Here is a 14,129-nt window from a genome sequence, read left to right as displayed (position 1 = left end):
AAGACCAGGCACTCCTGAAGGATGTGGGGGATTGTCTGTGTGTGACAGCACTGGCAGGTGTTGTCCTCACTAGCTCCAATCGTCTTGAGAAAGGACTGGGTCCTGCCCCATCCAGTGCGGAGACGGGTGAGATGGTAAAGTGCTTTGCAGGTGAGCTTTGATGGCAAAGTGCAGCCTTGATAGCCGTTGAAGGGTGTTGTCATCCTGAACTAGGCTATTCTCCTCGAGTGCCTTCTCTGCTAGCTTTAGGACTTGATAGTCTCGCCGGATGCTTGCAGGAGGAATTCTTGAGACTACGGGGAGCATCTCAGTCGGTGTAGGTTTCAAAGTCCCAGAGATAAGGCGCATCGCTTCACTGAGAACCGCATCAACAGCCTTGGTGTGGACGCTGTGAGACCAGACAGCTGTGGCGTATTCAGCAGCAGAATACACAAGGGTGAGGACTGATGTTCATAAAGTGGTGAAATTGGCTCCCCACTGTAGTCCACTGAGCTTCTTGATGATGTTAATGTGTTTGGAGGTTTTGTTAGCCATGTTTTTGAGGTGAGGGCTGAACGTAAGGCTACGGTCAGAAGGAATTTCTGAATGCTGAAATTTACATAAAGTGTGTAAGTGATGTAAATGATCGTGGATGTAGAGCCATTTTGAGATGAAATTTGTGTAAATTCATCACTTAAATATGTAATTTAGTGAGATTTTATAAAGATTTGGGCCTGTATTTATATTTAAATTCCTTCATTCTATTACATATTAGATGCATTAAAATGAATTTATGCAAATCTAAAGAACAAGCGTATCTCAGGTGATTGGCAGAAAATTGGGTAAAATTGTGTTTTTGATTGAAATATTTTTTGTTCATTTAAATAATACAGGACATTTCATATTATATTTTAACGATTCTTGTTCATGTGTTTCCTTTATACATTTAAATCAGCATTTTATTTGTGTAAGAAATAAAGCCCTGTTTCAGGAAATTAATCAACAACAGAGTGGTGTGATGATGCAGAGTCACTGTTCCCACCCTGGAATTGATTATTTTCCTATAACCGCACACCCTGAGTGTGTTTTCTTTCTCCTACACCACAGCAATTTGCTTTGCGATGATGATAATCATATCTGCTTATGGTTAGATAATAAATGACGACATGAAGGAGAAGTGTGGCTGAAATATGGAAAGTGAACGAATTTGAGAACTGTTTGTTCAGAAATCTGTCTAAAGCTGTTTACATGCTCATGAAGTAAATGTGAGCTAAATAGTCTGAAAACTTTAAAGACCGTATTCAGGCTCGGTGACGTAAATCCAAAAGCTCCCTCGATATTAATGCTGGGAAAGTTCTGCGTATTCAGAGCCGGGTTCTGAGCCGATGTTCTGAGCTCCTTGCTCAGATCACCTGCGTGCCGTGTTGTGAGTAAAAGTGTCTCACTTGCGTTAGTAGTTCTTAAAGAAATAAAAGTGTCAGCTGATACACAAGGTTCAGTATCATTATTGGAAAAGTAAAATGTGTAAAAAAAAAAAGAAAAAAGGGAGGCTAAACGGTGGCTACTTTGAAGAATCTAAAATATGATTTTTTTTAAAAAATCACTTTTTGTTTATCACATGGTTCCGTGTGTGTTCCAGATGTTGTTCCAGGGTTTTGTTGTGTTCAGTGATGTTCTGCAGTGTGGACGTTGGTCGGGACACAGAAAAACGTATGAATGAATAGAGTAGGGGTGTACAAACTTTTGACTGGTACGGTGTATAGACTACAAATCACTTAAGGGTTTAATTTGCACTTTCAAAATCCACCTCTTCCCTTTATTCATTACACATTTTGTATTCGTTGTGTATGCACGACTGTCTGTTGTCTTCTGTTTTTTGTTTTATTTTATTTTATTGTACAGCCTTTGTGTACATCATCAATTCCTTCTGACCGTAGCCTTACGTTCAGCCCTCACCTCAAAAACATGGCTAACAAAACCTCCAAACACATTAACATCATCAAGAAGCTCAGTGGACTACAGTGGGGAGCCAATTTCACCACTTTATGAACATCAGTCCTCACCCTTGTGTATTCTGCTGCTGAATACGCCACAGCTGTCTGGTCTCACAGCGTCCACACCAAGGCTGTTGATGCGGTTCTCAGTGAAGCGATGCGCCTTATCTCTGGGACTTTGAAACCTACACCGCCTGAGATGCTCCCAGTAGTCTCAAGAATTCCTCCTGCAAGCATCCGGCGAGACTATCAAGTCCTAAAGCTAGCAGAGAAGGCACTCGAGGAGAATAGCCTAGTTCAGGATGACAACACCCTTCAACGGCTATCAAGGCAGCACTTTGCCATCAAAGCTCACCTGCAAAGCACTTTACCATCTCACCTGCAAGGCGTGGACCCGCCTCAACCGTCCCCGCACTGGATGGGGCAGGACCCAGTCCTTTCTCAAGATGATTGGAGCTAGTGAGGACGACACCTGCCAGTGCTGTCACACACAGACAATCCCCCACATCCTTCAGGAGTGCCTGGTCTTCAGGCCACCCCGTGGGCCTGACGGTCTCATCAAACTGGACGTGGACACAGTCAGCTGGCTAGAGAATGCTGACATCTTGGTGTAATTCCCGAGGAAATTACATAATAATTAGTGCTGTCAAGCGATTAAAATATTTAATCGCGATTAATGTCGCGACTGTCCTAGTTAACTCGCGATTAATCGCAATTTAATCGCACATTTTTGTCACATGAAAAACCATGTAATTCTCTTATCAGCATAAAGTGAATGGGCTTGCTCACCGTTCGAACTACGGGGGTACTCGGGGGATCCGAGATCCCCTGAAACAGACATGAGATCCCTTGAAAACATGATTTGGGAAATGTTGGGGGGGTCTCTAAAATATTGGCAAAATGATGTTTATTGACATAGCAATCGTGTGCAACGGGAAGCATTTGCATATCTGAAGTGAGCGCACGATGGAGATCCGCGCTCTGAGACAAGTGCAAGCACCCCCCCAAGGGAAAAAAAAGGGACCCCCTGAAAATATCGGCATAGTTCGAACACTGGTTGTACCAATGTTTTTTTTTTTTATTGCAGAGCATAACACGTCACAGCCACTGCAAAGTGGGGCTGGAGCCGCCGATGGGAAAACGAAGCCTAAGCCAAGCACCGTGGCTCTTCGGGGGAGGGCAGAGGACTCTGGCTGTGCGGGGCGTGGCATCATGTCACAGAGCGTTAATCTCGCGATAAAAAAAAATTATCGCCGTTAAAATTGAGTCAAGTTAACGCGTTAATAACACGACATTTTTGACAGCACTAATAATAATAAAAAAGAAGAAAAATAAGAAAAGGTGTATTGTTCCATCTCTATCATTAATAGAAATGTGATCGATATCACGTAAGAAAAATGCGCTTGAGTAGAAGATCAAATTTGTCCATAACTGAGACATTAATACTGAAATTAGTTTCAGGATTAAATCCACGCTCCTCGTGTAGCTGAACTCTGAACACGGCCCTGTCCAACACATCTCATTTTTATATAAATATTCACAATTAGTATAAATATGCAGGTGATTACAGGAAATCGTGTGCTCTGATTCTGATTGGTCGAGAAATTTGGACTCTTTCTCGATAATCACCTCGAGCGACTCGGCAAAAAGGCGTCCAATCGTGTCGTCACTGTAAGTGATGAATTACAAACGATGAAAGAAAATGCTGTTCTGAAAATAAAAGCACTAAAGATGCTACGAAGAACTTTGGTCTAAAACTATTCAAAGGTAAGGTGGAGTTGTGATTTATTTTATCGATTTCAAAACAAAGGATTTTACGTAGATCAGTGACACAAGTCTGCGCCGCAAGAGTTTTTAAAAATAATCACCTGTGTATTTATACTAAAACAATTATCCACCTCACGCTCAGTGAATATCGGTGAATAATAACCTCGACCTCAACTTCATCTGCTATTATTCACTGAGCGTGAGGTGGATAATTGTTAAATATTTCTATCCACATTCACTGGATATGAGGAATCATGCGTTCTGATTGGCTACTCTACTACTAGGAGTAGTATTAGCTCATATACCATTAGTAGAGAAAAACAAAATGGCGGAGTGTGTTACTGAACCACCCGAGGACGAAATAAAACCCCGACTCGAAAACAAAACCAGAAAAAAATACAAAAATAAAAAAAGCAACAAAATATGGAATGAAGGTATTTTATTTGTAAGAACATATCTTTTTTTTTTTTACAATAATTATTTTTATTATAGCATTTTTCACAAATTGCGACTGTCATTTCGCTGGTTTGTTTACATTCTAAGTGGAAATTCTTTTGTCAGATGTTTTGTACTGAAAAGTTTTTAATTTATCGAATTTGCAAAAAATAAAAATGCTCTGTCAAAATCCAGTGAATGTGGATAGAATAAAACAGTTATTCCACTCAATCTGGTCGTACATGGATTATAGCGCTATCAGCTCATGTATGACTTGATTTCATGGAATAATTGTTAAATATAACCATGAATAGAAATGTGCTGAACTCGAAGATCAAATTTGTCCGTAACTGAGACACGGGATTAATTTCAGGATTAAATCCACACTCTTCGTGTAACTGAACTCTGAATACGGCCCTGTCGAACACACTGCACCATATCTCGTTTTCATCTCGTCATCTCTAGCCGCTTTATCCTGTACGAATATAAATAAATTTCTGTATTATTCTCATATCTCCTCTCAGAGATCTGAATCTGTGAGAAACTTGAGTTGGGTCAGGAAAAACCTGACCTCCTCGACGTGGAGTGGATTTAGGGAGTAAGGGTGAACGAGTGAGACTATAAACACAGCCCGAGTGAGAAGAGTCCCGAAATAAAAAGGGCCCCGAGAGACGCAAGGTTACGGTACATATCCGGCCTGAGATTTTACACATGCTAACATGTGTGCGTATGTGTGTGTATTTGTTCGTTTTAATGAGTTTCGCGACATCCTGTCACTTTCCAGAGCTGCTTTGTGAGCGTTTGAGATCCAAAAGTATCACTATAGCTGTGACAAAACAAAAGGGAGGAAGTGAGGCTTATGAATACCAGAGACACATTCACAAAATCAGGTTCTGTTGGTTTGGAACGCTGTTATTACATTCCTCAGGTGTGTGTTCTCGCAGACCTTACAGTATCTGTTCCAGTACATTTTTTTGTTTGTTTTAGCTCCGAAAAGGTGTGAAAGCATCTGGAGTCACGTTGACGCTCACCGAGGTTCGTCTTTCGTCTGTTGTTTTATTGTCGAACAAGAAACACCATGAACAAATTTTTTCGAATTTTCTTCAATTCTTGAACTTGTATGGTTTTGTTTTTTTGTTGAATTGTACTTTTTTTTTATAACAAGTTTACTTACTTAACAAAGAGACTGGTTATGCATTAGAGATTAGCATGTTCAAATCTGCATCATTAGCCTCTCTTTACAAAACCAGTTCCAAACAGGACAACCTGTAAATATCATTTTTAAAGAAAAAAAGAGAGAAAGAAAGCCCTTTTACTTGATTTCCATCTCATTATTCATTACTATAAATCACCCAGAAACTTATTAGCTGCCAGTCGTGTGCTAATCAGCCCTAGAAACTGTGCTAGCTCGCTAGTTTTTGCTCTACATGTTACTGAAAAGTGTCTTGGATCACGAATGAAATTGAATCTTTTAAAAATAATAAAATTGTCCCAATAATAGAGACTACAAAGCTAACAGCTGCTAAACACTTCCTTTCTGGTCAGTCACCTAGTTTAGGTAAACAACCGATAAACTATGCTAACTACCTAGCGAACAACTAGCTAACTCCAGTGTTTCAGTGTTTTTTTGTCATTAGGGGGAAAAAAAACCCCAACTATCCAGTTGGAATCTGTGTAACGGTTAATGACTGAATAACTGGAACTGAAGTGCGTTAACGTTAATGAAATCCATCAGATGTACCAGGAAAGATTTTCTCATAAACAGCAGCAGAGTGATGATTCGATGATTACGACTGGAAAAAGATTCGATTACAGAGCGCATCAGAAACCATTCAGTCCACTAAACTCGCATCACAGACCATCAGGAAGCAGAAATCCTTCCAATGACTTCTAAACAACATCAACGATATAAAGCAGAAAGTTATATTTTTATTTATCGATTTATTTTTAGTCGTTGTATGTCAGATGTAACTGCAGACATGTGCAATGTAACAAGTAGTGAATAAAACACACGGTGGTATGCAGTTATCGGAAAATAATCAACAACTGACAAGTGTGAGGAAGCGACGTTAGTGTTACCACGACGAATTTGATTATTTTCCTATAACTGCATGACAAAGAGTATTTTATTTTATTCCTCTTACTGCACAGCAGTTTCCAACAATTATGACATTTTATTCATTAAAGAACGGCACGTTGGAGTTTTTGTCCTTTTTATAGTTACATTTAACAGTTATTCCATGAAATCGAGTCGTACATGAGCTGATGGCGGCTATAAACCGTGTACAACCAGATTGAGTGGAATAACTGTTTTATTCTGTCCACATTCACTGGATTTTGACAAACGGAGTATTTTTATTTTTTGCAAATTTGATCAATAAAAACTTTTAGTACAAAATGTCAGACAAAATAATTTCCGCTTCGAATGTAAACAAACCAACGAGATGACAGGAGCAATTTGTGAAAAATGCGATAATAATAATAATAATAATAATAATAATAATAATGGGAAAAAAAGATACATTCGTACCATCAAATACTTTTATTCCGTTGTATTTTATTGCTTTTTTTTGTATTTTTTTTTTAGGTTTTGTTTTCGAGTCGAGTTTTTATTTTGTCCTCGGCTGGTTCAGTAACGCACTCCGCCATTTTGTTTTTCTCTACTCACGGTATATGAGCTGATACTACTCCTAGTAGTAGAGTAGCCAATCAGAGCGCGCGATTGCTCATATCCAGTGAACGTGGAGAGAATAATTAAGAATTATTTTCCGAAGGTGAAGTGAATATCGGTGAATAATAACAGATGAAGTTGAGGTTGAGATTATTATTCACCGAGTCTGAGGTGGATAATTGTTTTAGTAAAAATATACAGGTGATTATTTAAAAAAAATCATTTATTCCAATCTTCAAAATCTTCACGTAGATGTAATAACGTTGTGGTGCAGACTTGTATCACTTATCTATGCTGAGTCACATAAAATCCTTTGTTTTGAAATCGATATAATAAATCCCAACTCCACCTTACCTACCTTTGAATAGTTTTAGACCAAACTTTGTAGCATCTTTCGTGCTTTTATTTTAGGAACAGCATTTTCTTTCATCGTTTGCAATTCTTCCTCACTTAGAGCGGCAAAGCGATCGGCCGCCATTTTGCCGAGTCGCTCGAGGTGATTAGTGAGAAATAGTCAGAATCTCTCAACCAATCAGAGCACTATACCAATCCTATAATCACCTGCATATTTATACTAATTATTGTTAATGTTAATAAAACAAGTTATTCTCTCTACATTCACTGGATATGAGGAATCGTGTGCTCTGATTGGCTACTCTACTACAAAATGGCAAAAACAAAATGGTGGAGTGTGTTACTGAACCAACCGAGGACAAAATAAAAACTCTACTCGGAAACAAAACCAGAAAAAATACAAAAATAAAAAAAGCAACAAAATATGGAATGAAGGTATTTCATTTGTAAGAATGTATCTTTTTTTTTTTTTTTAATTTCAAGAATTATTACGATTAACGCATTTTTCGCAAATTGCTCCTGTCATTTCGCCGGTTTGATTGCATTCTAAGCAGAAATGATTTTCAGACGTTTTGTACTAAAAAAGTTTTATTGATTGAATTTGCAAAAAATAAAAATGCTCAGTTTGTCAAAATCCAGTGAATGTGGACAGAATAAAACAGTTATTCCACTCAATCTGGTTGTACACGGTTTATAGCCGCTATCAGCTCATGTGCGACTCGATTTAATGGAATAACTGTTATATAGTTCTGTTATACTATAGCAGTGACAATTATCAAAATTAACCCTTAATAAGACAAAAAAAAACCCCACAAAGTCTAAATCTAAACTCTTCAGTCCTGAAGACGTCATAAAACCTAAAGTTACACTTTTACCTGACTTTTACACATCGCTGACACTGGAGCGTCACCATATCAGTGATCACATCTGTGAACGAGCTGTTACTATAGAAACGATGACGTATTAATATACGAACCAGTTCATTAATAATGTATAACCTGTGATTTGGAGCTCCACAACTGTCAGAGCTGCTGTTATAGAAAATTAATCAACCAATCGGAGTGTATCGTCCTTTCTGGGTTCTTTTCTCGAACAGAATTTGATCTCAGCTAAAGATCCTGGAGAGACAGATGATTTAATTCAGGAAAGGAAACTGCAGATCCTTCACTCAGAACTCGACTTCTTTTAGTGTACCGTCAAACATGGAAATAAAGCAGAGTGGGTTGTGGGTGTTGAATAGGCGGGACGGGATGTGATTAAAAGAGCAAGGTGTTTCCCGAAAACGCAATTACAGAAAGAAGTGTGTGGATTTTCCAAAACCCACTAACCCAGCATGTTTCATTTCTGATTAAGCTGAAATGGTGATGATATCGTGTTGTCTTCGAGAAGCTCGCCTTCAACAGAATGGTTTGAAAATTATTTTTCATTTTGAAGTGAAATGTGAGAAAAACCGTGTACATGTGTACATCTTCAGAGGAAGTACAACATCCTGTTGGTATTATGGACACACCTCAATACATGATTGTCATGAGCTTAAATAGAGAAATGAACAATATACACTACCGTTCAAAAGTTTGGGGTCACTTTGAAATGTCCTTATTTTTGAAAGAAAAGCACTGTTCTTTTCAATGAAGATCACTTTAAACTAATCAGAAATCCACTCTATACATTGCTAATGTGGTAAATGACTATTCTAGCTGCAAATGTCTGGTTTTTGGTGCAATATCTCCATAGGTGTATAGAGGCCCATTTCCAGCAACTCTCACTCCAGTGTTCTAATGGTACAGTGTGTTTGCTCATTGCCTCAGAAGGCTAATGGATGATTAGAAAACCCTTGTACAATCATGTTAGCACAGCTGAAAACAGTTTAGCTCTTTAGAGAAGCTATAAAACTGACCTTCCTTTGAGCAGATTGAGTTTCTGGAGCATCACATTTGTGGGGTCGATTAAATGCTCAAAATGGCCAGAAAAATGTCTTGACTATATTTTCTATTCATTTTACAACTTATGGTGGTAAATAAAAGTGTGACTTTTCATGGAAAACACAAAATTGTCTGGGTGACCCCAAACTTTTGAACGGTAGTGTACAGTACTGCAAAAGTCTTGGCCCCGTATTTTTTTTTCATACAAACTACATTAATTCGACATTTATCGAGTCGGTACAAAAACATTTTAGAGTTCCAAACATTGGTTCGTCTTCCAGCACAAAATTAAATGTTACAGAAAAAAAAATGTTTGTATCTGAGCTCTGAGTGGCATATTCCATCCATAAGAGACCACTTTTCAGATTCAAAAAGAAAACATAATGAAGGCTACTGCAAAAGTTTTGGTGCAAAATGAAGACGCGAATGTGACAAAGTGTTTAGAAGAACTGTGGCTGGTTCTGTAAGATGCTCAGTAAAACACCAAATATTGACTTTGTTTAATTTATTACGGCTTTATCCTGTTTATAGTATTTTTTTTTAATGTTGAAACATTTCATTTCATTATTTTTAAGCCATTTTTGGTCGACAGCATTTTTCACTTGCCTAAGACTTTTCCGCAGTACTGTAAATATAAAAATAAATCTAGTTCGATTCGTCGATTCGTCGGCTCTGAGCGACTCACGCCACCACATGACACGTACAACATAAAGCGTATAAAGGCATGTTTGCAATTTATATCTGAGATTTAAAATATAATTTAAAAAAAACACACAACATACTTTACATTTACAATGTAGTAGTAGAGTTAAAGGTGTTCTAGTATTCGTGGGATGTAAACTCACAACCTTCTGATCGCTAGCACAGAGCCATGATGTTAAAACGATTCGAGTATGCCGAAAGACTGACCTAGATCTGAGATCTCGGAAACCAGGAACTGGTTGCCAGATGTTGATGTGATAATCTGATAGCTATAAAGTGCACTCAAGCCTTGTTTATATTTTAAAAAAAGAGACTGAGAGATAAAGAGAACAGACATTGCATGGAACGATTCTCATAACTGCTTATTAACAAAATGTGCATGTGACTTAAAGTTTAAAAATTAATAATAATCTTTTCAGGTTGCATTATGAAGAAAAAAAACACGTTCATACGAAACGTTGAAAGTGGATGTGTTTCCGTCATCGAACTCCAGATCGTTATGCCACTGAGTCTCGTTAGTTGTTTGTATTGAACTAATTCTATATTTAACTCTAGGCAACATACTTTGTTTACTAAACAAATTGCTTTGAGATAAATTAAAGCTACTTCTATTTTAAGCTCATTTTTAATCAGTACTGTATATATGCTCTTAAAGCGATATATTTTATTATAAATATCTTTTTTTTTTTTTAAAGGCCTATAATTATCATGTGTCATAATGTGTCTGATTCATTTCTAACTCGGACAAACTTTGGTCAAGGACAAGGCCAATCAAGGTCAAGCGATGTCATAAATGTTGAGGTGTAAATGTGTTCACGGAATAAACCAAAGTTAAACCAAATATCGGTTTCTCTGTTTATCTTTGGAGGAAATGTCAAATTCTGACAACGTATTATACATATATTTGCTGTAAAACCAACCAACCAACCAACCAACCAACCAACCAACAGACCGAAGTTCATCATAATTCCTGATAATGTTAATAATTTGGTTTTATTTACATTTATTGGTCCATGTGTGATTTCACTCTCCTTAAGTACACCAAACAAACAAATCCTTCACTCATTTTATCAATCCTCTTCCAGTACTAGAAGCCATTTTCATACAGAATATCCACCATGTACTATTATTTTCCTTGTAGGAACTCGTCATGCTCGTATGAGGATAAAGAATTATATAATTCATGTTTAAAGACAGTTCCCCCCCATAGTAACCGGGTACAAAGGAAAACGAATAGGAAGAAGAAAATTAAATGCGTTATTAGCATACATTTCATGATGCAAGCAGATTTACACACCCTGGTTAATTAATTCTACACAGGTTTTTGTCGAATCTTTTGATTTCTGACTTTCGCAGTAACGCTGAAGACGATGTACAGATTGTAGGACACAGAAATTGAGATTTTTTTGGACAAATTTTAGCATGTGTTCGAGGTGAGCGCTATATTGACCATCCTAAACTCTGACTAACCATACTTCTATATTGACTTGTCGTCTTTACATTTCAAAAAGTAAACTAGAGGTTTATTACTAAAGGTATTAACACTCATCACTAGGGTGTGGTCTCAAGGATACGTCTTTTGAGAACAGACCTTTAGAGAGCTAGCAGTTAAAAATGTCAAGGAACGTTGTTTAAGTGCGTAATTGTTCTTTTAAAAGCAGTAAGTGTGCGTTTAAGAGCAGGTTCACATTATTTGTGCTTTTGGGAAGCAAAAATGAAACGGTCAAGGATTTTTTTTTCTGTAATGTTAGATTATATTCTTGTATTTTGATGTCAATGCGAAATAATCGACCTTACAGTTCAGATTTAGATATCAGAGCTTTTAAAAAAAAGTATTAGATTGATATTAGAAATACCTCGACATGAACATTGCTTATTTTTAATTTTTATTGTTATTTTTATTTTGCTTACGCCATATTCATTTCTGTCTTTAAATCTCAGAAGAAACATCCGCCCAGTTCAGCTCTCTACACTTTTCACAAGTGTATAGTTAGCTATAAAGCTGTACACACACACACACACACACACACACACACACACGTATACGACACAATGTCTAGTTTTTCAGGCTCACATGTATATTATAATGATAAAGTAACAAAATGCTCCTTCGTTTTTCATCCATAGCAATAAATTCAGATCATAATTCTTGCTTCTGTTGTTTCTATTTTCTTGTCAACGTTCATCTTCATTTTCATCTTCATCTTGGTTCAGGTCTTACCTGTTCCAGCTGTTCCAGCGCAGTTTCCAATCAATGGCCTCTGATTTCATTGAAGGCACCGACGCATTAACGCCGTCATATCCACCAAAATTCTTTGGATAAAAATGCTGAAAATGTGCTTGAGTGGCAGTAGAGAAGGGTGTGCGTTGTCAGAGACTGCTCTTTCTGAGAGTTATCGCATCACATCCTCGCAAAAAAGAAAACGCACACATACACCACACCACAGGCAAAGGGTAGCAGTATGAAGTGCTTCCTGTCGTTGTGCTCTATCTCACAGGTGCCGTCCACGAGAACACACACATACAGCTGTGCCCTGAAAAACGTTAGCTGGCTTTTAGAAAAACCAGGTTAGGATTCCATTACGGTGGGTCAGGTGTGTGTGTGTGTGTGTGTGTGTGTGTGTGTGTGTGTGAGAGAGAATTCCATCAAGCATACAGAAAACCACAAGACGGCTGTTTTATCCGTCTGTGGAAATAAAGGTGCTTAACTTGGGGAGACCTTGGAGAAATGTTCCAGTATGTAGTTTATCCTACTTTCATACATTCCGTGTGTGTGTGTGTGTGTGTGTGTGTGTGTTTACAAAATATCTAGTGTTGGAGTAACACCTTAATTCTGCAACACAAGTTATTTGTGTTTACAATATTTCCACACCCTCGTTCATTCGTTAATCTTCAGTAAGCGCTTTATCCTGATCGAGCTCATCATGGATCCGGATAGAACACTGGACATGAGGTGGGAATATTAAATACACCTCCCTGCATATTTTCTGGAGTTGGGAGGAAACCAGAGAACCCAGAGCAAACCCACACAAGCAAAACTCCAGTCAGACAGAAACCTGCTGAAGCTCAGGATAAAACACTGTAGGTGGTCTCTGAGTACAGAAGGCTTTCTGGTATCTCATCTCATTATCTGTAGCCGCTTTATCCTGTTCTACAGGGTCGCAGGCGAGCTGGAGCCTATCCCAGCTGACTACGGGCGAAAGGCGGGGTACACCCTGGACAAGTCGCCAGGTCATCACAGGGCTGACACATAGACACAGACAACCATTCACACTCACATTCACACCTACGCTCAATTTAGAGTCACCAGTTAACCTAACCTGCATGTCTTTGGACTGTGGGGGAAACCGGAGCACCCGGAGGAAACCCACGCGGACACGGGGAGAACATGCAAACTCCGCACAGAAAGGCCCTCGCCGTCCACGGGGCTCGAACCCGGACCTTCTTGCTGTGAGGCGACAGCGCTAACCGCTACACCACCGTGCCGCCGGCTTTCTGGTATTTTCAGGAAATTCTCAATAAAAAGTTGTAGAAAGATTTGAAACTGTTATAACATGAGTAACTGTCTGACAACTGTTTTGAAGAAGGGAAAAAAAAGGAAATGAGGCAGGGGATGAGTTCTGTGTAACTGTAAGGCCATGAGGTCATGGCCTCATTAATTTCCTTTAAAAAAAAAAAAAGATACCACAGTAATAAAAATAGTGCAAATCAAAAATGACAGGTTTATTTAGGATTAAATTGCTTGTTCTGATAAATTATTGATTCTATAGTAACAGATCATTCACAGGGAAAAGGATGTGCACAAGTTTGGGATAATGTTGCCTTAGCAATAGCCCATTTGAACTACTGCTCTAAGCTGAACTACCCCTCTGTAGGCTGAACTACCCCTCTGTTAACTGAACTACCCTTCTGTAGCCTGAACTATCTCTGTGTAGGCCAAACTACCCCTCTGTAGGCCAAACTATCCTTCTGTAGGCTGAACTGCCCCTCTGTAGGCTAGACTACCCCTCTGTAGGCTAGACTACCCCTCTGTAGGCAGAACTACCCTTCTGTAGGCTGAACTATTTCTATGTAGGCCAAACTACCCCTCTGTAGGCCGAACTACCCCTGTAGGCCGAACTACCTCTCTGTAGGCCAACCTACCCATCTGTAGGCCGAACTAACTGTCTGTAGGCCGACCTACCCCCTGTAGGCTGAACTACCGGTCTGTAGGCCAAACTACCTGTCTGTAGGCCGAACTGCCTTCTGTTGGCTGATCTACCCATCTGTAAGCTGAACTACCCCTCTGTAAGCTAAACTACGGTA

The 14,129-nt window shown here is 38.7% G+C and overlaps 1 protein-coding gene across 4 annotated transcripts in view; it reads right to left on the bottom strand.

The window, feature by feature from the left end:
* Window positions 1–12,298, bottom strand: part of lck (LCK proto-oncogene, Src family tyrosine kinase) — a 79,635-nt gene extending 67,337 nt beyond the window's left edge. The window contains exon 1 of one of the 4 annotated variants that reach the window (XM_060933308.1): window positions 12,046–12,298. The gene's annotated coding sequence lies outside the window, so the exon portion shown is untranslated. Of the gene's footprint in view, window positions 1–9,904; window positions 10,021–12,045 lie in introns of those variants that run through there. The other 3 variants (XM_060933310.1, XM_060933311.1, XM_060933309.1) reach the window with 3 other exon arrangements.
* Between the last annotated feature and the right edge of the window lie 1,831 nt (window positions 12,299–14,129).

Source organism: Neoarius graeffei, chromosome 11 (assembly GCF_027579695.1).
Source record: "Neoarius graeffei isolate fNeoGra1 chromosome 11, fNeoGra1.pri, whole genome shotgun sequence".
In the NCBI taxonomy this organism is placed as follows: Eukaryota; Metazoa; Chordata; class Actinopteri; order Siluriformes; family Ariidae; genus Neoarius; species Neoarius graeffei.
Note: the sequence above shows the minus strand (reverse complement) of the source record. Positions and strands in the feature narration are given on the sequence as shown.